Source organism: Odocoileus virginianus, chromosome 21 (assembly GCF_023699985.2).
Source record: "Odocoileus virginianus isolate 20LAN1187 ecotype Illinois chromosome 21, Ovbor_1.2, whole genome shotgun sequence".
Lineage (NCBI taxonomy): Eukaryota > Metazoa > Chordata > Mammalia > Artiodactyla > Cervidae > Odocoileus > Odocoileus virginianus.
In genome coordinates, this window is record NC_069694.1 from 7,078,925 (window position 1) to 7,102,557 (window position 23,633).

Genomic DNA, 23,633 nt, shown 5'->3' on the forward strand with positions numbered 1-23,633 from the left:
TTTTGACTTGCATTTCCCTGATGATTAGTGATGTTGAGCATCTTTTCATGTACCTGCTGGTCATCTGTCTTTGGGAAAATGTCTGCTCGGGTCCTCTGCCCATTTTTTAATCAGGTTGTTTGGTTTTATGATGTTGAGTTTTATGAACTCTTTGAATATTGTGCATATTAACCCCTTATCAGATATACTGTTTACAAATGACTTCTCCCATTCAGTAGCTGACCTTTTCTTCTTGTCGATAGTTCCCTTCAATGTGCAAAGACTTTTTAGTTTGATATAGTTCCATTTGTTTATTTTTGCTTTTGTTTCCCTTGCCTGAGAAGGCAGATACAAAAAAATATTTGTAAGACGATGTCAAAGATCATGTTGCATATGTTTTCTTCTGGGAATTTTATGGTTTCAGGTGTTAAATTTAAGTATTTAATCCATTTTGAGGTTTTTTTTTTAATGTGGTGTGATAAAGCAAATCATTTTTATTATTTTGCAAGCAGCTGTCCCATTTTCCCAACACCAGTTACTGAAGAAGCTGTCATTTCTCCATTATATATTCTTGTCTCTTTTGTCGTAAATGAATTAATCATCTAAGTGTGGGCTCATTTCTGGGCTCTCTGATTCTGTTCCACTGATCTATGCATCTGTTTTTGTGCCAGTATATTGTTAACTATACTGTTTGTTTACTATATATTTATAGTTTGAAATCAGGGAATGTGATACCTTCAACTTTCCTATATTCTTATAATAAATCTTTTTTTGTCCTAAGCTAACCTAAGTTGTTTTCTGATCCAAAGAGTTTAATTATTAAAGTGGCATCAAAAAGAGTTTAACTATCATAGTAGGTTTTCTGTAAATTTTTGTTAAAATGAAATGTGAAGTTCTTTATAATGAAATCCATCTGGGCTCTCAAAGTTTATACTGTTTTCTTTAAATCTTTCAAATTGAAACAGGATAAGTGAACAAGTTCAGGGACATTCTGAAAGACCTTCACCCTAAGCTAAGGTGGTGTTTGCTGATGGAAAATATAAACTAGGCCTGAAGCCAAGTAACACATTCGACCTGCTAGACTTTCCTCTCGGTTCCCTGCCTGAGAACTGAGACGTCTCAGTTAGTGTTTCATGATAGCCTGCCTGAAAGATAAGTTCTTAACTTTTTCTAGTTAGGATGGAGTTTGAAGATTGCAGAACATTTTTAGTTTAGGCTGATTTATATTTTGATAGATAAGGGACTGGGGACCAGGGCAAGAGCATCAATCCTGTGGTGAAGAGACGTGGGTGTCATTTGAGCACATTCAAATACGAGTTTCCAAGATTTAGGGCCAGTTAATACATCGCCACTCACCCTTTCAGAAAGCAGCGTCCGTTTCTTTGTTCACGTTTTCAAATCTACAGATAGAACTATCATTTTACTATTTATTTTATATCATTCTTCCTAGTACTGCGAAACTAGGAAATACTTCAGAAAATTCATAGAAGGCCCAGAATGCATATATAGAGCAACTCCTAGAGTTCAACAGCTTGCAAATGAGGCTAAATACAGTTTATCTGAGCATGGTGTCATAATGCACATTCCAGGGATGGCAGCATAGAAGCTTCACAAATGTTTATGTACCTTTTATATAGGGTGAATTTAAACAGGATGATGAAATTATCTCTCATGTAAAATGTCAAAATAATTACATATAAATACTAAGATGTAGAAGAGCACAGTTTATTTCCATCATTAAAATCCCACTGAAAAGTTAAATACTATTATTTAACTACCAGGAGCTATTCTTTATTCTTTCTCAATATTTCTTGAGAATTTATTATCTGAGATATTGTAAAAATAAAAGACACAGGCCCTGTCCTTAAGGAGTTTTGTTGTAATCTTGCCGAGGTAAGACAGACAGGCATAAAGCATCATCATTGTTATTTTCCACTAGGAGGAGTAGCATGATGACATGGAAAATAATATGGGCTTACTTTATTTTTTATTATTAAAGAGCAATTTTGAAAGTCTGCAGTTGAAACCCCCACAGGAATTGAAGGTTGTGATCCCAAGCATCTTGGTTCCTCACCCCATCCTGTCCCCAGTGCGACTCGCAGGGGGCATCCCCAGACTGACACGTGGATGGCCATCTGTAAACATCTACTGGCAATATGGGCTTTTAAACTAGATTCCCATTGTCAGTTCTGCCATGCCATTAATGCATGAGCTCTACAGGGACATTTAACTCTCCCAACCTCAGTTTCCTCGATTAGTAAAGTGAGGATAAGGATCATAACCTTAGAGGACCATTTTAAGAATTAAATTAGACAATATGAATGAAAATTGTTAAGTAAATGCTTAATATGTATCAGGTGCTTGATAACTATTAGTTTATTCTTTAACTGAACTTGAAAGGATTATCTATTTTTCTCATTTTGATCCATTTATAATAAGCTTCAGTGAATTTTAAAATTGAAGTTAGCATAAATAAATGAAAATTTAAACAATTTTTAAACCAAAAAAGGAAGAAAAATTTTAATATAAATAAATTTTTAAAAATAAAATTGTAAAAATAAATAAATAAAAAATAAAAATAAAATTGTAGTTAGCTAAAAATTTCAATCATTTTGAGAACCAAAACTCTAATCACTTTAAAACTTAAAGCAATATCTAGAGTTTTAATCAAGTAAACTAGAGAAGGAAAAATAAATAAATATCATTATTTTCCTAGAAAAAACATTATCATTCCTAGGAAAAGTTTGTCATTCCAACTTGCTCTCTGAATGTAATATCACCTCACATAAGTGACTTCTCCATTTATAAAATAGTTCCAGAGTTTACTTGGGGTTCCATACAGAATATATGCGAGTATTTCAAACTATACCCTATATTGGACATTTGTTCATGTAATTTCTCATTATTTGCTTTGATGGATAGCTCAAAAAGCCTGTTCCAAATCAGGATAATTTGTAGGATGATGTCAAGGAGTTTCTTCATTTTCTTTTGACTGATTCCAAAATATAGAAGAATTTGATTTGCATAGAACATAGAAATGGGAAGTTAAGTAACAGTAATTTCTCAGAAACTGACCAACATTGATCAGAGTAACCCTGCTCAGTACACAAATTCCCCAGTCTGCTTTCACTTAATTGAATAAATATATATTCCTGTGATTGATGTTGGAGTCTTCAGGGAGCTCAGTAAATATCATTGCTCTCCTCTGTCTAAACTGAGGATAAAGGTCAAGTGTAAGGTAGATGAGGGATCAAATATCTCCTTGAGCTGATAAGGACCAACTGCAGGCTGCAGCTCATGAGAACCAGACTGACCTGTCACGCGAACCCCTCAGTTAGGTAGAATTCCCTACTCTGTGGCACAGACAGCACAGGGCTACAAAGGGTCTTGCACGGAATTCCTGCCTTTATGGCTACCTTCTATCATTAAAAAAAAGAAAGCCATATTTTATGACTGCACTGATATAGTTCAGTTCAGTTCAGTTTCGCAGTCGTGTCCGACTCTTTGTGACCCCATGAACCACAGCACGCCAGGCCTCCCTGTCCACCACCAACTCCCACAGTTTACCCAAACTCATGTCCATTGAGTCGGTGATGCCATCCAACCATCTCATCCTCTGTCGTCCCCTTCTCCTCCTGCCCTCAATCTTTCCCAACATCCGGGTCTTTTCAAATGAGTCAGTTCTTCGCAACAGGTGGCCAAAATATTGGAGTTTCAGCTTCAGCATCAGTCCTTCCAATGAACACCCAGGACTGATTTCCTTTAGGATGGACTGGTTGGATCTCCTTGCAGTCCAAGGGACTGCACTGATGTAGATAAAAATATATTAATACTATGTATTAAAACATTTTCATTGGCTTACAAGTTCATTTTTTTTCCTTCCCATTTTAAATTGAATCAAAGCATTTTCAGGGCCCCTGAAACTATCCTGACTCCTGGACACTGGGCCCTCTGTGCCTAATGGAGAAATTAGCCCTGGGAAGCACACTGGATGAAGTAAATCTTAAATCCTGGAAGAAGCATGTACTCTCTGAGCAGCCTTACTTTCAGGAGAGAAGACAAGAAATCAGGCAACCATGCTTCAGTCATTCTTCCTGAATTTACCTATGAGATGTTACTTTCTCCACTCCTGGATGGGTAAAGGAATAAGAAGCTAGGAGTTACACCTTTCTCAGTTCAGTTCATATAAAAGGAAATATTGATAGAGAAAAGCAGACCTCTCTTAGAAAGCATTTTCTTACTACTGAAATGATTATGTTCACTTACTATAATCTGATAATCCTGGCCTGTATGATTACCCATCTAGGACTTTCCTAGTGGCCCAGTGGTTAAGAGTTCACCCGCCAGGGTTGGGTCCCTGGGCTGGGAAGGTTCTGCATGCCTCCGGCCAGCTAGTGGTCCACAGTACCGAGCCCTCACACCTAGACCCTGATCTCCAGCACACGAGGAGACACTGCAGTGAGAAGCCTTCGCACTGCTATGAAGAGTAGCCTCCCAGCACCGAAGCTAGAGAAAGCCGGAGCACAGCAACGAAGACCCGGTGCAGCCAAAAATAAACACGTTTCTTAGAGCAAAAACTAGAAGATTACTCATCTAATTCTTCTTGCTCCAGATTTCATTTTACCCGGAAGCTTTCTGATTTTAACTATGTGTGCATGCCTGCTAAGTTGCTTCAGTCATGCCCGACACTGTGCGACCCTCTGGACTGCAGCCCACCAGGCTCCTCTTTCCGTGAGATTCTCCAGGCAAGAATTCTGGAGTGGGTTGCCATGCCCTCCTCCAGGGGATCTTGCCCACCCAGGGATTGAACCTGCATCTTCTACATTGGCAGGAGGGTTCTTTATGACGAGCGCCACCTGGGAAGACCAATTATAGCTATATGGCCTTCCATATTTTCCTACCAAGAAAGAGTGTATCAAGCAGCTGATAAGGCATACAACCTGCTCTCTGGTTACAGTTATCATTGTAAATTAAAGCATCCTGGTTTACATGTTATTCTCACAAGAAATTTGTTGGCATGAGAATTCATGGATTTAACTCATTCATTTAACTGACTTGACTGTGTTATGTTACTGAACTAGAAAAGTTGAGGTTCAAAATCCGAACCATTGGGAATTCCCTGGCAGTCCAGTGGTTAGGACTCTGAGCTTCAACTGCAGGGCACAGAGTTTCCATCCCTACTCAGGAAACTAAGATCCCTCATGCCTCTCGACGTGGCAAAAAAAATCTGAATCATTGATGGTTTATAAGGCAACCCTAGAGGACTCCACCTCAGTAGTCAGCAAGTTTTTGTTAGCTGCAGTTCAATTTCCCCATTCTCTAATCACAACATCCTTCACACTACTAATAATAGTGTATTCTAAAATTATAATAAATGGGGGGCGGAGGAAGAAATACTCTGGCAAATTTTTCCACAAATATTGTTTTCCACTAGTTCTATCCAATGTCATGGGATTAAGAATGTTTGCTTTTCTTCATGGCTTATAATTAGGGGGAAATTATTACTAGTTCTGTGTAGGAGAAATCATATTCTTTACAACAATCATCCACAGGAAATTTTCCTTTGGTCTTAACCACCTCTGTGGCCAGACAAGATGTCAACCTGGATAAAGAAAAGAAAGAACTGGTGACACAACAAAATTTATAATGGAATATGTCAGCAGTTATATTTCTCTCATTAAACACATACTGAGAGCCAGTGATGTGCCAGTCAATATGTGCCTAATATAACCAGAGACTGCAAAGGATTATCTAGCTGCATGTCCAGGAAGAAAAGGAAAAGATTTTTGTGAATATATATTAGTTTCTGACTCAATGACTGGGATTATTGTCCCCATTTTCACAGGAAATGGAGGCACAGAGAGAAGTAATTTTCCTAAGCTCATATCTAGAAATTGTGATATAATCATGATGCAATCATGACTGAAACCTAAGCCTGTTCAGTTCACTAAATATATATAAGTCATTACTCTATGGCAGGCCTTGTGATGGGGATAGGGGCTTCCCCGGTGGCTCAGCGGGTAAAGAATCTGCCTGCAATGCAAGAGACACAGGTTCAACCCCTGGACTGGGAAAATCCCCTAGAGGAGGAGCCCACTCCTCTATTCTTGCAGCCCACTCCAGTATTCTTGCCTGGAGAATCCCATGGACAGAGGAGCCTAGCAGGTTACAGTCTGTGGGGTCGCAGAGTCCCACACGAGTGAAGCAACTGAGCTTTCATGCACACACGCAAGCTGGTGATGGGTATTGAGGATACAGCGGTGGTCTTCCCTTGAAGAACTCCATCAGCTTCCTGCCAGCAGGCCAGTAAACCTACCTACATGGCCACTCGTGCTATCTGCCAGCCCTTCTGGTTCCATGGGAACAACATAGCTTTACCTCCAAGGCTACTTTTCCCCTTGTTTTGTAGACCCCACCACTCATCATTATTTATTTTTTAACTTTTTGGTTTGAAATAGTTTGGGACTTACAGAAAAATTACAAAAATAGAACAGAGTTCACCCAAGCTTCCTCCAATATTAACAATCTAAATAACCACAGTTCAATGAACAAAACTGGACATTAACTCTGCTATAGTACTGTTAACTAAACTGTGTGGATGTGTGCTCAGTCGCTCGGTGGTGTCCCACTCCTTTGCAAGTCCACACTGTAGCCTGCCAGGCTCCTCTGTTGATGGGATTCTCCAGGCAAGAATACCGGAGTGGGTAGCCATTCCCTTCTCCAGGGGATCTTCCCGACCAGGAATCAAACCTGGGTCTCCTGCATTGTAGGCAGATTCTTTCCTGTCTGAGCCACCAGGGCGGGGGTTTCTCTGATATTTTCTAATAATTAAAGTTGTGCATTTTGAGCAAAAATACCACATCGATGGGGTTCCCTGGTGGCTCAGCCGTAAAGAATCCGCCTGCAATGCAGGAGACCCAGGTTCCATCCCTGGGCCGGAAGATCCCCTAGAGAAGGAAATGGCAACCCACTGCAGTATTCTTGCCTGGGAAATCCCATGGACACAGGAAGCTTTCGGGCTACAGTCCATGGGGTCACAAAGAGTTGTACACAACTTAGTGGCTTAATAACATCCACCACCACATAGGCCATAGTATGTTCTCAACACCTATCAGAAGATGCATGATATCAGTACATCTTATTACTGGTGCTATTAATCTTGATCACTTGGTTAAGTTGATATCTACCAGGTAGTAAAAATTACCATTTTCTTTCCTTTATATTGATAAATATCTTGAGGAAGTTACTTTGAGACTATGCAAAAATTCTGTCTTTCCTCAAACTTTCACCATCTGACTTTACTGTCTATCGGTGGATCTTGCCTGCAACAATTACTGTTGTATTTGTCTAATATAGATTGGCTATTTCCCTCATTCATTCTACACCTATTAAGTGAAAATTTTCTGCAAGGAATAGTTGTTCCTTCTTTCTAATTTATCTAATTATATTTATGTCAATATGAACTCATGGATATTTATTTTAATTTATGGGTTATAGCTCAATATTATCATTATTTATTTTGTTTCTCAAGTTATTCAAGTTACTTTTGTCATTGGGTGCTCCTTCAGGCTAGTTTCTGTGTCCTTTTGATGTGTCCACTTCCTTTTTCAAGCACTCCCTTATTTTTTGGTATCCCAAGATACCCCAGACTCATCCTGCACCAGCCCTAGAATTAAGCACTTCCCTGAGGAGCCCAAGGTTCCTGTTATTAAAGAATGTTACTTAGGAATTCATCTGGATGCTAGATGTGCTCATTGCTACTGGATATTATTGCTCCTAGGCCCTTCTAATGAACAGAGCTAAGGGATCCTATGAATGTGTATTAATGCACACACTTTTATATTTATATCTGTGTATGAGTTTATTTGACATGAGTTTATTCTGACGTCATCTAGTGTCAGAAAACTCTAGCCTTTCCCCTCTCCTTATTTATAACATTTTTCTCTAACAGTGAGGAAGCCTGGCTCTCATTGTCTACAATAGAGACATCTGTTGAATCCTAGTGTACACATAAAGTAATTAGAAAATGCTAACCCACAAAAAGTATGAGATAGATTTACTAAGTAGAATGCAATATTTGTGCATTTTTTTGTGTTCAGTCTTGGAGTATGTAATCTATATATTGTTCACTTGTATTTTTAATATCTTTTTATTGCCGTCTTATCAGCATTTAAACATGTCAACCCTCTTCTATATGAAAAGACTTCATTCTCCTTCCACTTTGTCCTTAGTTCTGAAAGCACTTGAATAATTCTATATTCCCTATCACCGTTTCCTCTTATCTTTACTCTTGAAGTCACTGCACTCTGACTTCCATCTTCACTACTCCCCAGAATCTCCTCCTACTTCAATCACTTCTAACCTCTGTTAGAAGTTTTTTGCTTGACATCTCAAAAAAAAAACAAACAAAACTACACTGTTGAGCTCTCTCTTTGACAACAATGGTAAGAAGTCTTCAGTATTCCCACTACTTATCTGGCAGATCCTTGTTGTTCTTTACAAGTTCCTCTTCTTTCTTTATTCCCCCTCTTATTTACTTATTTATGGCTGCACTGGGATTTTTTTTTCTTTTTAGATCTTAAACATTGATGCTTCCCTGATTCTTTCAGCATCCTCTTCGATTCTTACCGTCTGGCTCCTGAATAATCTCAATATATCTAATGATTTATAATTATTATCTGTATGAAAATGACTCTAAAATTTAGAACTGCAATTTAGACATTCCCAGGGAGTACCAGAATTATATATTCAAATGCTTATTAGACAGTCTTCATCTGAATATATCATAGGAACTTCAGATTCAACATGTTCAATTATCAACCTGACTTTAGACCGGCTTCTCTTCAATAAGCCTATTTTCAAAATCTTTTGAAAAGTCTCTTTCCCTTCACTTAGTCCAAGTCTTTCAGATATAAAGAAATTAATCCTTTTCATAATTTGTTTTAAAATTTTTATTAACCATTTTTTATTGAAGTGTAATTAATTTACAATGTTGTGTTAGTTTCAGGTGTATAGTAAAGTGATTCTCATATATATGTGTGTATATATATATTCTTTTTCAGATTATTTTCCATTATAGGTTAAGATGTTGAATATGGTTCCCTGTCTACACAACATGTCTTTGTTGTTTACCTATTTTATATATAGTAGTATGTATATGTTGATCACAAACTCCTAGTTTATGCCCCACCCCCCATCCCTTTTGGTAATAATAAGTCTATTTTCTTTTTTCTTTTTCTTGTTCTCTCTCTCTTTTTTTTTAATGCACTGCCCAGCTTGCAGGACTTTAGTTCCCCTTATGGGGATGGAACCCATGCTCCTTGCAGTGGAAGCTTGAAGTCTTAACCACTAGATTACCAGGGAATTCTCATAAGTTTGTTTTCTATGTCTGTGAGTCTATTTCTGCTTTGTAAATTAGTTTATTTGTATAATTTTTTTAGGTTCCACATAGGTTTAAGTGATTTCATATGATATGTGTCATTATCTGTGTTTCATACTTTGTTCAAACATAATTCTGAAATGTGATACCTATTGCTAAAAACAACACAATTTTTAGTATTTAAATTGTATTAGTCTAAAATTTAAACAAAAAAACTGTTATAGCAATGAACTCCTTGCATCTAAACTTCATCTCCTGGAGGAGGAAATGGCAACCCACTCCAGTATTCTTGCCTGGGAAATCCCATGGACAGAGGAGCCTGGAAGGCTACAGTCCCTGGGATCACAAGAGTCAGACACAACTTTACTGTTATTCAGTTGCTAAGTCGTGTCTGACTCTTTGTGACCCCATGGACTGCAGCACGCCAGGCTTCGCTGTGCATCACTATCTCCCGGAGTTTGCTCAAACTCACATCCATTGAGTTGCTGATGCCATCTAACCATCTCATCTAACCATCTCCTCTGTCACCCCCTTCTCTTCCTGCCCTCAATCTTAGTATCTAAACAACAACATGTTCCATTTAGATTGCATTCCTTTCAGTTCCAAAAGTTAGACATTTGTGTATTTCAATTTTGTTTAAAGTAGCAACTAATGAGGAAAATCCACCTCTAGTACTCCTTTAGTCCCAAAGTTTCAAAAGCCAAAGATATTCAGACTTCATTTGTGATTTTTATCTCTTTATTACATTCTTTGTACTTCTCATTGATAAAGTTCCAAGTCCCAGACATTCCAGCTCGTATAAGCCCCAGTTCTCTCTGGTCTTGCACTACTGCTGTCTTCCAGGCATCTTCATCTCTTTCTTTGATCACTGCAACTGACTCCTAACTAATTTCACTTCCTCAGTCTTGCTTACCCACATACAACTAGCCACACCACAAACAGAGCACTCTTTCTAAAATGTAAATCTGTTTTGATCACTTTCCAGTTAGAACTCTCCCTTTTTTGCTTCATGACATCATCAAGAAAGTGAGGGGGGAAAAAAACCCCACAGGAGACATTTTTTGCAAATCATATATCTGGTAAGGGACTTATAGCTAGAATGTACAAAAAACAATTGCAACTCAATAATAAAAAGATAACCCAATTTTAAAATGGGTAAAGGGGACTACGCTGCTAGACCAGTGATTAAGAAACTGCCTTACAATGCAGGGGACTCAGGTTCAATCCCTGGTTAGGGAACTAAGATCCCACATGCCACAGGGCAACTAAAGCTGAGCACCTCATGGAAAAGCCTGCATGCAGCAATGAAAACCCAGCACATTTAAAATTTAAAAACTAAAATAAATGGTCAAAGGATCTGAGCAGACGCTTCTCCCATGATGGCCAATAAACATATGAAAAGGAACTCAACAATATTAACTATCAAGGGAATTGTATTAACCCTGTGTTTCTGATGATTTGACATTTTGGGGACTGGCTGATCCTGAAGAACTGCCCCTCCTGGGGTTAGCCAATATTTATAGATAGTAAGGCATGCCTTTCATCTGCAGACTAAATAATCTACAGCCCAAACCCTCAATCATCTTCTTTATCAGATTCTTATACTCCAAGTTACTATTTCTCTGGAGGTCCAGGTCCAGGAACCAGACAAGCTGGGAGCAGCCCCTTTATCCTGGGGCCTGTGGGAATTATCCACCTAGCCAATCTTAAACCTGCTTACTCCACCTCACCTGCTCATTCTCACAGAAATCACAGTAAAAGTTCTGGCCTGCATTCCCCTCCTTGCCTGACTGAGCTTGGGGGCTCCTTCTGCCATGACATGGCTTGCCCCCTCCTCTTGAGATCTCTGAGCATTACAGCTGTCTTTTCAATGACAATCTGACCTGTTGACCTTTCATACCTGAATAAGAATAAAACCTATGTTTTAAAACAAAAATACAAATTGAAAGCAAAATGAAATGCCTTGTCACACCCACTAGGATGGCAGTTATCAAAAAGATGGACAACACATATGTTGGCAAAGGTGTGAAGAAATTGGGATCCTCATACATTGCTAGTAGGAATGTAAAATGGTGCAGATGAATGGAAAACAGCCTGGCAGTTCCTCAAAACATTACATAGTTATGACATGACCCAGAAATCTACTCCTGTGTATATAGAAAATATGCAAAATCTTGTACATGAATGTTTACAGCAACATTATTCACAATAGCCAAAAAGTAGAAACAAGCCAAATGTCTGTCAGCTGATAGGTAAAATGTATATCTATGCAATGGAATATTATTCATCCATAAAAAGGAATGGGAGCTTCCCAAGTGGAGCTAGTGATAAAGAATCTACCTGCCAACGCAGGAGATGTGAGTTTAATCCTTGGGTCGGGAAGATCATGTGGAGGAGGACATGGCAACCCACTCCGGTATTCTTGCCTGGAGAATCCACGGACAGAGGAGACTGGCAGGCTACAGTCCACAGCGTGCCAAAGAGTTGGACACGACTGAAGCAACTTAGCACGCATGCACACACTAATGGTAAGGATTTGGTGCTTTTTTATAATACTGCCATGGCCCAGGTTCAATCCCGGGTCCAGAATTGAGATCCTGCAAGCCACACTGTGTAGTCAAAAAGTAAATAAAATGTTTCTTAAAAAAAAAGTATTGATACATGGTGCAACATAAATGAATCTTGAAAACATGATAAGTAAAAGAAACCAGTCACAAAGTACCATATATTAGATGATTCCATTTGCATGAAAGGCCAGAAGAGGTAAATATATAGAGATAAAAAGTAGATTGGTGGTTGCCTAGGGACAGGCAGTAAGGAGTAACAACTAAGCCTTTCTTTTTGGGGTAATAGAAATATTCTAAAATTGATTGTAGAAAGAAATGTACAATTATGTGAATATACTAAAAGCCATTTGTTGAACTTTAAACAGTGATTTGCATGGTTAATGAATTATATTTCAATAAAGTTTTGAAAAAGGAAAACTTTTCAATGGCTTCCCACTGCCCTTAAAATAAAATCTAAATCACTTAGATTAATAGGCAATAAGGAATCTAGCTCCAGCTAATTTTTCTAATGTCATCACTCACAAGGCCTTTTCATCAGTCATTACCCTCCTCTTTTACACTAATTCTAGCCATGCTGAATTTTTTTGTCATCTCCCTGAATAAGTTTGGTAGTTTTAAAATATGTCTACAAGATCTTTGACACTCATCCTGTTAAAAAGTTGAAGCTATACTTCTCCTGCCCTTAAATATAGAGTAGACTCAGTGACTCATTAATGAGTAGAAAGTGGTAGAAGTGATTTTGCATGGCTTCTAAGACTAGGTCATTAGGCACTGTGGCCTCCTTGCTCTCTTTTGGGGAAGTTGCCATATTTCAGAGATACTCCAGCAGCCCCCCCTGGAGAGACTCATGCATAATAATGGGGAACCGAGACCTTCTGCCCATGTTAGTGGGCCATTCGGGGAGCAGATCCTCCAGTCAGACTTCAGCGAGCCTGCAGATGACTGCAACCCCAGCCCACATCTCGATGCAACCTCATGAGTGACACTGAGCCACAACTACACGAGTAAGTCACTTCCAAATTCCTGACCACAGAAACGGTGAGATAATTTTTTTAATTTGATAATTTCATTTTAGTCTGCAAAAACAAAATCAAGCCAAAACAAACAAACAAGTTCAGTTCAGTCGCTCAGTCGTGTCCGACTCTCTGAGACCCCATGAATCGCAGCACGCCAGGCCTCCCTGTCCATCACCAACTCCTGGAATTTACCCAAACTCATGCCCATCAAGTCGATGATGCCATCTAGCCATCTCATCCTCTGTCGTCCCCTTCTCCTCCTGCCCCCAATCCCTCCCAGCATCACGGTCTTTTCCAATGAGTCAACTCTTCGCATGAGGTGGCCAAAGTACTGGAGTTTCAGCTTCAGCATCAGTCCTTCCAATGAACACCCAGGACTGATCTCCTTTAGGATGGACTGGTTGGATCTCCTTGCAGTCCAGGGACTCTCAAGAGTCTTCTCCAACACCACAGGTCAAAAGCATCAATTCTTCAGCTCTCAGCTTTCTTCACAGTCCAACTCTCACATCCATACATGACCACTGGAAAAACCATAGCCTTGACCAGATGGACCTTTGTTGGCAAAGTAATGTCTCTGCTTTTTAATATGCTGTCTAGGTTGGTCATAACTTGCCTTCCAAGGAGTAAGCATCTTTTAATTTCATGGCTGCAGTCACCATCCACAGTGATTTTGGAGCCCAAAAAAATAAGGTCTGACACTGTTTCCAGTGTTTCCCCATCTATTTCCCATGAGGTGATGGGACCAGATGCCATGATCTTAGTTTTCTGAATGTTAAGCTTTAAGCCAACTTTTTCACTCTCCTCTTTCACTTTCATCAAGAGGCTTTTTAGTTCCTCCTCACTCTCTGCCATAAGGGTGGTGTCATCTGCATATCTGAGGTTATTGATATTTCTCCCGGCAATCTTGATTCCAGCTTGTGCTTCTTCCAGCCCAGCGTTTCTCATGATGTACTCTGCATATAAGTTAAATAGCAGGGTGACAATATACAGCCTTGACGGACTCCTTTTCCGATTTGGAACCAGTTTGTTGGTCCCTGTCCTGTTCTGTTGCTTTTGAAAATAGGCTTTTCAAATTATGTGAATTCCTCCTTTCCAAGGAAGCAGAGGGTAAACCAGTGTAGGTTATCCCTAGGGCCATGTACATCCTGCTACAGCTGCTTGCCCTTTGTTGGGTTTTGATCCTTCTTTGAGTCATAGTCTGGATCATTTTCCTCATCTCCTTCTTCTCCCCTTTCCTCGTCTTCGTCTCTACTGTTTTATCATAATCATCATCGTCTTCTTCAGTAACTTCTCCAGTCAAGTATAATACTGATCTTGGGATTATATATTCATGTAAAAAATGATGACTTTTAGGGTGTGCAGGAAGAATAGCTTCAGCAGCAGCATCAGAGCTCCACTCTCAGGAACTTCAGGAGGGACAAACGAAAGAAAGAAAATTAGAAACCGTTTTGGTCACAGTACCAACAGACCCAAGTCCCTTTTTTCTGCTTCTTCGTAGTTTTCAAAATGACAATTCTTTCCTTTTTTCCAGTCTACGTGGCATCTTGTGTAACCCATAATTTCTGGTCCATCAAAAGAAAAGGGATCCGAGTCATCTGGTTCTGACCTCATATTATGTGTCTTAGTCAACACTTCACTTGTGAAATATTCATTGGGTTCAAAGTGAAATCTGAAGACAAAATACATAGGCTGGCCTGTACCTAAGGACTTCACTTGAGTACCTTGGAAGTGCTTCAGCGTAGGTTTATCATTTTCCTGAAACATACCCTGAGCAAATCAACACTTAAAAAACAGTCAACCAAAATTCAGGAATTCCCTTGGGGTCCTCTTTCTCTTTATCCTTTTTCTCATCTTCAATCTTGACTTACTGTTAGCCCCTCCAAAATTTCATCTTCCTCATCTGGTTCCCATTCACGTTCTTCTTATGTAGGTTCATTAATGATCTCAAATGGCTTATCAGATAGAGGCATACTTTCCTTCAAGATCATAAACTTGCTCACAGAATTTGGCTTCTATCTGGACACATTTAACTTGTATCTTGTTAAGATATCTCTTGTTAAGAGATAACTAATACAACACGGTATGCTACCTATCACCTCAAAGCCAAACATCATGAGATGTTTACTTCATTAATATCCAGTCATTCTCAGCTTTATCACTTTCAAAATCATTTTTAATGGGCTTTTTAATGACTGATTAGTTCCCTCTGCTATTTGCTACCATAGCGTACATCCATGAGTTAAATCATTTATACACTCCGACAGATATAAGTTTAATGAGGTCCCATATGGGGTCTCTCTTGTCAATATTATGTCACTAGCACTTGCCACAATGCGTGATATGTGGTAAACTATAAGTAAATATTTGAGGAGTGAATAGTTAAATGAATGAGTGATTGGATGAGGATATATAAGGAGATAATATAAATGCAATGAGATAAAGAACCCATGTGTGCAGAAGCTGCTGTGACAGTACAGAGGAATGGCATTTAATCACACCACTACCTTCTGGTGTGAATTTTTGGCAAGTTCCTAATCTCTCTCTCTCTCTAAGGGACAGCTTCCTTATGCATAAAATTAGGATATAGCTCCTGCCTCATAGGGTTGTACTCATAAGCTAATACCTAGTAGAAAAAGAAATGATAATAACACTTGGGAATTTAGAAAAGAGCTCCGTGAGAAATGAATATCTCAGTAGAGATTTTTTTTTTTTTAAGATTTATTTATTTATTGGCTGTGTGGGGTCTACATTGATGCACTCAGGCCTTCTCTAGTTGTGGCAAGCGGGGACCACTCTTTGCTGTGGCGTGCTGGCTTCCCATCGCTGTGACTCCCCTTCCTGTGAACCACAGCTCCAGGCTCAAGGCTTTTGTAGTTGCTGCGTGTGAGCTCAGTAGTTGTGGCACATGGCTTAGTTGCTCCGCAGCATGTGAGATCTTCCCAGACCAGGGATGGAACCAATGTCCCTTGCATTGCAAGGAGGATTCTTCACCACCGGACCAGCAGGGAAGGCCCTGGGTAGTCTTAAAGCATGAATAAAAATTAGGCAAAAAAAGTGGGGGGCGGGGGTCAGAAATCTAGGCAGAGAGAAAAGCAGAAACAGTTTCAGAGGTTAGAAGTAGCAAAGTGCATGTAGAAAACTCCATGCAATTCAGTATCACCAGAGTATAAAATGCAATGAAGGGAAATGGCAGAACGTGAGGCTGGAGATGGGAGGAAGGGCTAGTCACATGGAAGACTCCCTATGTTATATCATGCTTTTGGAATTCTAAAAAAAATTAGGACCATGGAAAGAGAGTGCTTATATTTGCATTTTGAATATACTATTCCAATTAACTTTAAAATCAACAACCTTCACACCCACTGGAATGCCTATAATAAAAAAGATGGACAATAATAAGTGTTGACAAGGATTCAGAGAAATTGAAACCAGCATGCATCACCATTGAGGATGTACAATAGGCAGCTGCTTTGGAAAACAGGCAAGCAGTTCCTCAAAAAGTTAAACAGAGTTGCTACATGATCCAGATGTTCCACTACCAGGAATGCACCCTAGAGAAATGAAAACAATCAGTCCTCTCAAAAACATGTGCATGAACATTGGTAGCAACATTATTTATAACAGACAAAAAGTGGAAACAACCAAACGTCCAGAATTGAAGAATGGACAGATAAAATGTGGTACAGCCATACAATGGAATCACAAAATTTGCCCATAAAAAGAAATGAAATATTAATTCACACTCCAACATAGATGAACCTTGAAAACATTATGCAAAATGAAAGAAGCCAGGCATAAAAGGCCACGTTATGATTTCATTTATAAGTAAAGTTTAGAATAAGAGATAGAATGTAGATTAGTGGTTGATAAGACTTTTTCTAGGTTCAGGTGGAATAGTGAGTGACTGCTACTGCATAAGGAATTTCTTTTCCAGAATACAAAAATGTTCTGAACTTAGATTATGGTGATGGTTGAACAATTCTTTGATTATACTAAAACCATTGTACACTTGGAATGGTTGAATTTTATGGTAATGTGAATGATATCTCAAAGTATGTCTTTTTATTAAAAAGCCAATACTCTTTCCAACCTATTATTTTGTTACCTGGCTACTACTATTATTATTATATTATAGGTTTCTCTTATATAATGTGACAAAACATATATGCTATGAAAGTCATACATTTTGTTTTACAATATTGCCTTCTGTAGCATTAAATTTTTACTTCTTTAAAATTTCCAATAAAGAAATAGTTTTAAGAGTTCCTAGTCACATACTTAAACTTTACTATTATTTCTATCATATTGAAATTGTATCATTTCCAGGGCACATTGCAGCTATAATATAAGGAACACTGGAGGTGGATTTTCCTTGTATAGTTGGTACTTTAAACCAAACCTAAAATATATAAATTTATGACTTATGGGAACAAAAGAAATAGTCTTAGAAGAATATAAATATATGTTATTGTTTTGAGTTGAGAAAAAAAAATAAATTTTTTGTATGTGAGAAATTATTTGCTACAGCACAGGGAATATAGTCAATATTTTATAATAACTATAAGAGCATATTCTTTAAGCATTGTGAATCACTGTTTTACACCTAAAATTTACATAATATTGTAAATCAACTACACTCCCCACCAAAAGTAAAAAAAGAGTTCTTTGCTACAAAAAAAAAAAAAAACACATAATTTTTTTTCCCCACTTAAGGTTATCTTACACCACAAATCCTGAAAAATATTTGCTGACTTTCAACAAAGGGGAGATGACTGCAAAGATTCCTGCCCTCTGATGTGTATGCCTTGTATATAATCCCCTCCCCTTAAGTGTGGGCCCAGTGAATATGACAGAATATTATTCCTGTGATTAGATTACTAATCGGTGGCCTTTTGGTTAAACAAACAAGCAAAAAGATTATATTTGGTGTATGTGTGTGTGACACTTTGCGACCCTATGGACTGTGGCCTACCAGGCTCCTCTGTCCAAGGGAGTCTCCAGGCAAGAATACTGGAGTGGGTTGCCATGCCCTCTTCCACAGTATCTTCCCAACCCAGGGATCAAACTGTGTCCCCTGGGTCTCCTGCTTTAGCAAGCGCACAACACCTTGATTTCAGCCTGCTAAGACCTTGACCAGTTCAGTTCAGTTCAGTTCGGTCACTCAGTCCTGTCCGACTCTTTGCAATCCCATGGACTGCAGCACGCCAAGCTTCCCTGTCCATCACCAACTCCCGGAGCTTACTCAAACTCATGTCCATTGAGTTGGTGAGGCCATCCAACCATCTCATCCTCTGTCATCCCCTTCTCCTCCCGCCTTCCATCTTTCCCAGCAATGGGGTATTTTCAAATGAGTCAGTTCTTCGCATCAGGTGGCCAAAGTACTGAAGTTTCAATTTCAGCATCAGTCCTTCCAATGTATGTTCAGGACTGATTTCCTTTAGGATGGACTGGTTGGATCTCCTTGCAGTCCCAAGGGACTTGTATGTTCAGGACTGATTTCCTTTAGGATGGACTGGTTGGATCTCCTTGCAGTCCCAAGGGACTCTCAAGAGTCTTCTCCAACACCACAGTTCAAAGGCATCAATTCTGTTCAAGCATCAAGACCTTGACCAGAGGACCCAGCAAACTCAGACCAGACTCTTACTTTATCTCAAGGTTTTAGGAGAGAAATCAACACAAGAGGTTAGAGGAAATGCTTCTGATTCTGTTGGTGTGACATCATCTCAGTAAGAAAAGCTGTGGAACTCATTATTATGGCAGTGCCACGCGTGTCCTTTTTGCAACATGTGTCAATAGAGCTCAAGCATCTCAAATATACTGGGAGAAATTTAATTTGACCCAATCCTGTATTTCCTAGAAAGAGACCAACACTTGCTATGAACAGACTCAGGAATACCTACAAGAAGTGTTCTTACAAAGGCAAACTGATTGGAAGTGTTACTGTGGAATTTGTCCTGAAGCTGAAAGATGGCACAAGAATAGGCCACGTTTACTTGGATTGTATGTTTATTTGCAGTGGCTGATGGGGGTGAGGGTGGGGCTTCCTAAGTGGCTCTAATGGTACAGAATCCACCTGCCAAGGCAGGAGATGAAAGAGACATGGGTTCGATCCCTGATCTGGAAGGGCCCCTGGAGTAGGAAATGGCCACCCACTCCAGTATTCTTGCCTGGAAAAATTCCACCAACAGAGGAGCCTGCTGGGCTATGGTCCTCCGTGGGAATCACAAAGAGTCAGACACACACAGGCAAGGGTAGCTGATGAAGAATGTGATGTTCCTCCGGGGTCAGGATTTAAGGTGAAGCAAGTAAGTTACTCCTTTAGGGGGTAAAATTTAAGTGGTGCCCAGAAAACTCAGTAATCAAGATGAATACTATTTAATATAATACTCAAAAAATAAAAATTGGTGCAAAAACTCCCATAAAAAAAAAACCAAAATATCATACTGTAAAGATAGGATCAATTTTACTAATTTGCTCTTTTGTTTCAGGCACCAGTATAGACAGGCATTATCACTGCTTGGTCCTACCGCTGAACCAAGATTACCTGAAGACAGAGCTAACTTAGAAAATAGTTTAGAAAACTATTTCTTTTTGGTTTTCCTGTTTGGTTTTTGTTTCTCAAGAAAATCTGGATAGTCATGATCAAAGCAACTTCTTGGAAGTCACCTCCACAATTCCCAGGATTAAGATGGCTGATCACTGACCTTTCTAACCTCTTCTTTTGAAAATCTGCTACAGAGAATTGCCTGGCGGTGCCGAGGCTGGGACTCTGCTTTCACTGCAGAGGTCCCCGTGTCAAGCTTTGATGGGGGCACTAACTTCCTGCAAGCCACGCACTGGGGCCAAAAAAACCCCAGAAATATAAACCTCATCTTCAATAAAGCTAGGATATATTTGTATCCCCAAACCCCAATATAGGAAGACAAAAAGCAGGTGGAATGGTCAGCAGAATTTTGCAGAATACTCTCAAGAGGCAAGACTACCTCGGGAAAGATTGAAACCTGCAGTACTCTGGAAGGTAGCGGAAGGAATAGGGAATTGAAAGCAGTGAGTGGTGTCTGAAAAGACTGAAAAAGCAGTTAGCGATACAAGCCTCACTCCGTCCACCAGGACCACCCCTCCCCCGCGCCCGCAGTACTTTCTGGGTCGGGGGGCGGGGGGGAGGCTTTCTGGGGAGCAACAGGCGGAAAGAGGGCAGAGGTGAGGATTTAATGAAAATGAAAGTCTGCATTCTGAACTGAGATTCCCCAGTCCTCTTAACCTCACTGTGCTACAGCTGCCAACAGCCAAGCTCATCCTTCCCGGAGGATTAGAGGCACTCTTTCTTGATAAACTAAATTGCTCCAGAGAAAGTACCTACACACGCTGACATTTGGGGGACCACACCCACACCCACAAGCTCGCTGGCTATCTCCTTCATCTAAAAGTAAGCCCACAAACTGACAAGACCTACCTACTCACACAGAGCTTCCAATCAGCTTTGCAGCCATTCATTTGAAAATCTGAACAAACATCCAAGGATCACCAGATCTTTGAGGCAAGTTTCCAACAACACAGACAGAGCCCAAAGCAAATAAACCCAGAGTGGGTAAAGAAAAACTCAGGGGAACAGATAATGCAGAGGTAGCCAAACATTTCAAAAAGCAAATTAGCATTCTCAGGGAGAGAAGATTTTGTGCTCCTGAAATAAGACTGAAATTCTCTCGGGAAGGAAGGGAAGGGAGAGAAGGAAGGGAAATGACAGGGAGAGGGAAAAGACATTAGAGAACAAAAGGTGCTTTTGCAAATTAAAATGAGGGTGGAGTAAAAAATATAAGAAAATTCAAAAGTTTAGCCAGGAAGTTCAACATTTAACCAAGAGTTCCCAAAAGAGAACGGAACAAAATTATCAAGGAAATAGCACAAGAACATTTCCCAGAAATAGAGCCCAAGTCTCCAGTTTAAGAGTATATTGAATATACAGATATGGAATCATTATGTTGTACACTTAATATAACTAATATAATGTTATGTGTCAATTATATCTCATTTTTTAAGGAAAAAAAGACCACATTGAGTGCTCATTATAATTTTAAAAATAGTAACTCAAATACATATGAACTTGAAATTTCAGAATGCAACAAGAGAATGATTCTAGACGCTTTCAAAGAAAGATCACATACAAAAAAATGGAAATTAAATAGTATTAAATTTCTCAGCAACAATGGATGCTAGAAGACAATGGATAATGGTCATCAAAATTCAGAATTAGAAAAGAAATTTTTAACTTAGATATATTTAGACATGTATAGTATCAAAATGTTTACCTTCTTTTTACCCTTGCTCCAGATGCTACTGGGGGATGCACTCCAGCAAATAAAAGAGTAAGCCAAGAAAGCGTAGGCCATCAGATTCAGGACTCTGGGTTGTCCAAGGATGACTGCTGTGTGATAGGTCTAGAAAGAAATCAGTACAGATCCAAGTCTGAGGCCAGACTTCTCTCTAGGAGAGAGGTCTACAGGGAGAGGAAATGGCAATGAAAGTGTGAAAAATGGAATTCACAGGCACTTTACAGAGGAAGGAAGTGGAAGGAAATTCTTCAAACCTAGCTAGAAGTTCAAAGAAAACTAAGCTGGGGGGAGGGGGAAACGTGGGGTGGGGGAGGTTAATGTCATCATTCTATACTCAGGCTAAGAAGTAAACAGCATAAATGTGTAAAACATTAATATGCTAGTTGTATTGAAAACTGGAAAATTAAGGAGGAATCTCATATTTTCCTAAACATATGCCTAAATTTTAGGCATAAAGATATGCTTTACAGTAATTAATTATAAAATCAAACATTGAAAGCAATCTAAATGTCCAACAAGTGGGGAATAGTTAAATAAACTGTGACTTATCGCTTCATGGAATTTAAATTAATAAATTCATTGCAACAGTTCCTTATAGAACCTGCCTTGAGAGCAGCTTACGTTATAGAACAGAGAAGGGAAGGAGGGTTGCTGTGTGTGCTACTGATAGGGATAGAATAGGAGAGTTATACAGGTAGTTGTAGGCGTCCCAGCAGGGAACAGCAGATGAGGAGGGAAACTTCGGAAAATTTGGGAGACCACTCTAAGTTAATGATCACTCAAGCTTTTGGAAGGTGAATTAAGCAGACTTGCTTAACTCTAAAGCCATAAATAAAAGCATGAGATGTGCCCCAGGCCATTAGGTGAAAGGAAAATGTTACCACTCTTCTGCTAATATGATAATCCTAGTTTGACCTCATAGGGTCAGACACTCTCCTGCCTGATTTGAAGAAGCAAGTGATGTATAAGCCTCAAGGCTATGTCTACTTGAAGAAGGCAGTCTCTTCCCCTCCCCTTTGACTATAAAATTGTAGCCCACTTAATCCTTGGGGTGGGCTTCCCTCATAGCTCAGTCGGTAAAGAATCTGCCTGCAATGCAGGAGACTTGGGTTCGATTCCTGGATTGGGAAGATCCCCTGGAGAAGGAAATGGCAACCCACTCCAGTATTCTTGCCTGGAGAATCCCATGGACAGAGGAGCCTGGCGGGCTACAGTCCATGTGGTCTCAAGAGTCGGCACGACTGAAGTAACTTTCATTTTCACTAATCCTTGGGGCAGAGCTCCCTCACCTGCCTGCTTGCATTTCTTACAAGATTTATGTTAATAAATCTATCTCTTGCCTATCACTTTGCCCCTCACTGGATTCCTTCCGCACTGAAACACAAAGAGCCTGAGGCTCAGTAAATCTAGAGAACAGGTAAGCGATAAAGAGATTATGGTTTCAAGCCCTAAGTAGGGTTTTGGCTGGGTTCGAGTCCCAATCTGAGGTGAAGTGTTTTATTACTATTGTGGGAAACTAAAATTAAATGCCTGCAGGAAGATCAGTCAGTCAAGTAAATCCCCAAACAGGCAGCCTCAGAGCCCCCACGTGGCTAATATTAAGTATTGTTGGTAGGAAGTAGGAAACAGAAGGTAGATGTTTTGGTAAACCTGTATCTGATGGCTTTGGGAAGAAAGACAGGAGGGTTAGTAATACCATGAACTCAAAATTGCATCACCTGGAACAAGACGGATGACAGGAGCAATGTCAGCCTACCTCAGGAGTGACCTCATTCACTGTGCAATGGGAAATTACTGGGGAAAGGTCTTGGATACATCCAAGATTAGAGGACTCACATTCCCCTTTTCCTAGGACAAGAACCTCAGCCAATCAAAAAAGCTACCCTTCTTCCCCAGCAACTCCAGGCATGAAGTCCTGGCTGCTTCTAAATAGGATCAGTGAGGCAAGGAAGCAGGGACCCTGGGTAAACCTACGGATGATGACAAGCCCCAGAAGCTCCAACTCTTGGAGTCATCTGCCCCAACTCTTGGAGCATTATGCAATATGACTGTTAGATGGCTTCAACAGCAGGGCCCTTTAGGGCTTGAAAAACTGAAGACTTTGGCCCTGCATTCCCCACCCCCACCCCCAAAACAGGACAAACAAAACCACTCCAAGAGTACAGGAGTCTGTATTACATTTTCTTGTCTTAGTTAAGACTAGTGTTGAGATAGAAACTGCAGTCAGAAAGTAGAAGTTCCCTGTAAGGATACAGAGGAAATCTCTTGAACCCACAGATTTGAAACATAGCCAGGAAACCAAGAATGGAAAGCTGTCACAAACAAACCCAAACGCCCTCTTAGTCTCTAGTCTGTCTGCCTG

General features: G+C 39.7%; 1 long non-coding RNA gene across 1 annotated transcript; it reads right to left on the bottom strand.

The window, feature by feature from the left end:
- Positions 1-12,959: 12,959 nt before the first annotated feature.
- On the bottom strand, positions 12,960-20,593 carry LOC139030257 (uncharacterized). Its single transcript, XR_011482564.1, has 2 exons — positions 20,395-20,593; positions 12,960-14,347 (listed from the first exon to the last, which is right to left on the bottom strand). It is a non-coding gene; the product is annotated as an uncharacterized lncRNA (long non-coding RNA).
- Between the last annotated feature and the right edge of the window lie 3,040 nt (positions 20,594-23,633).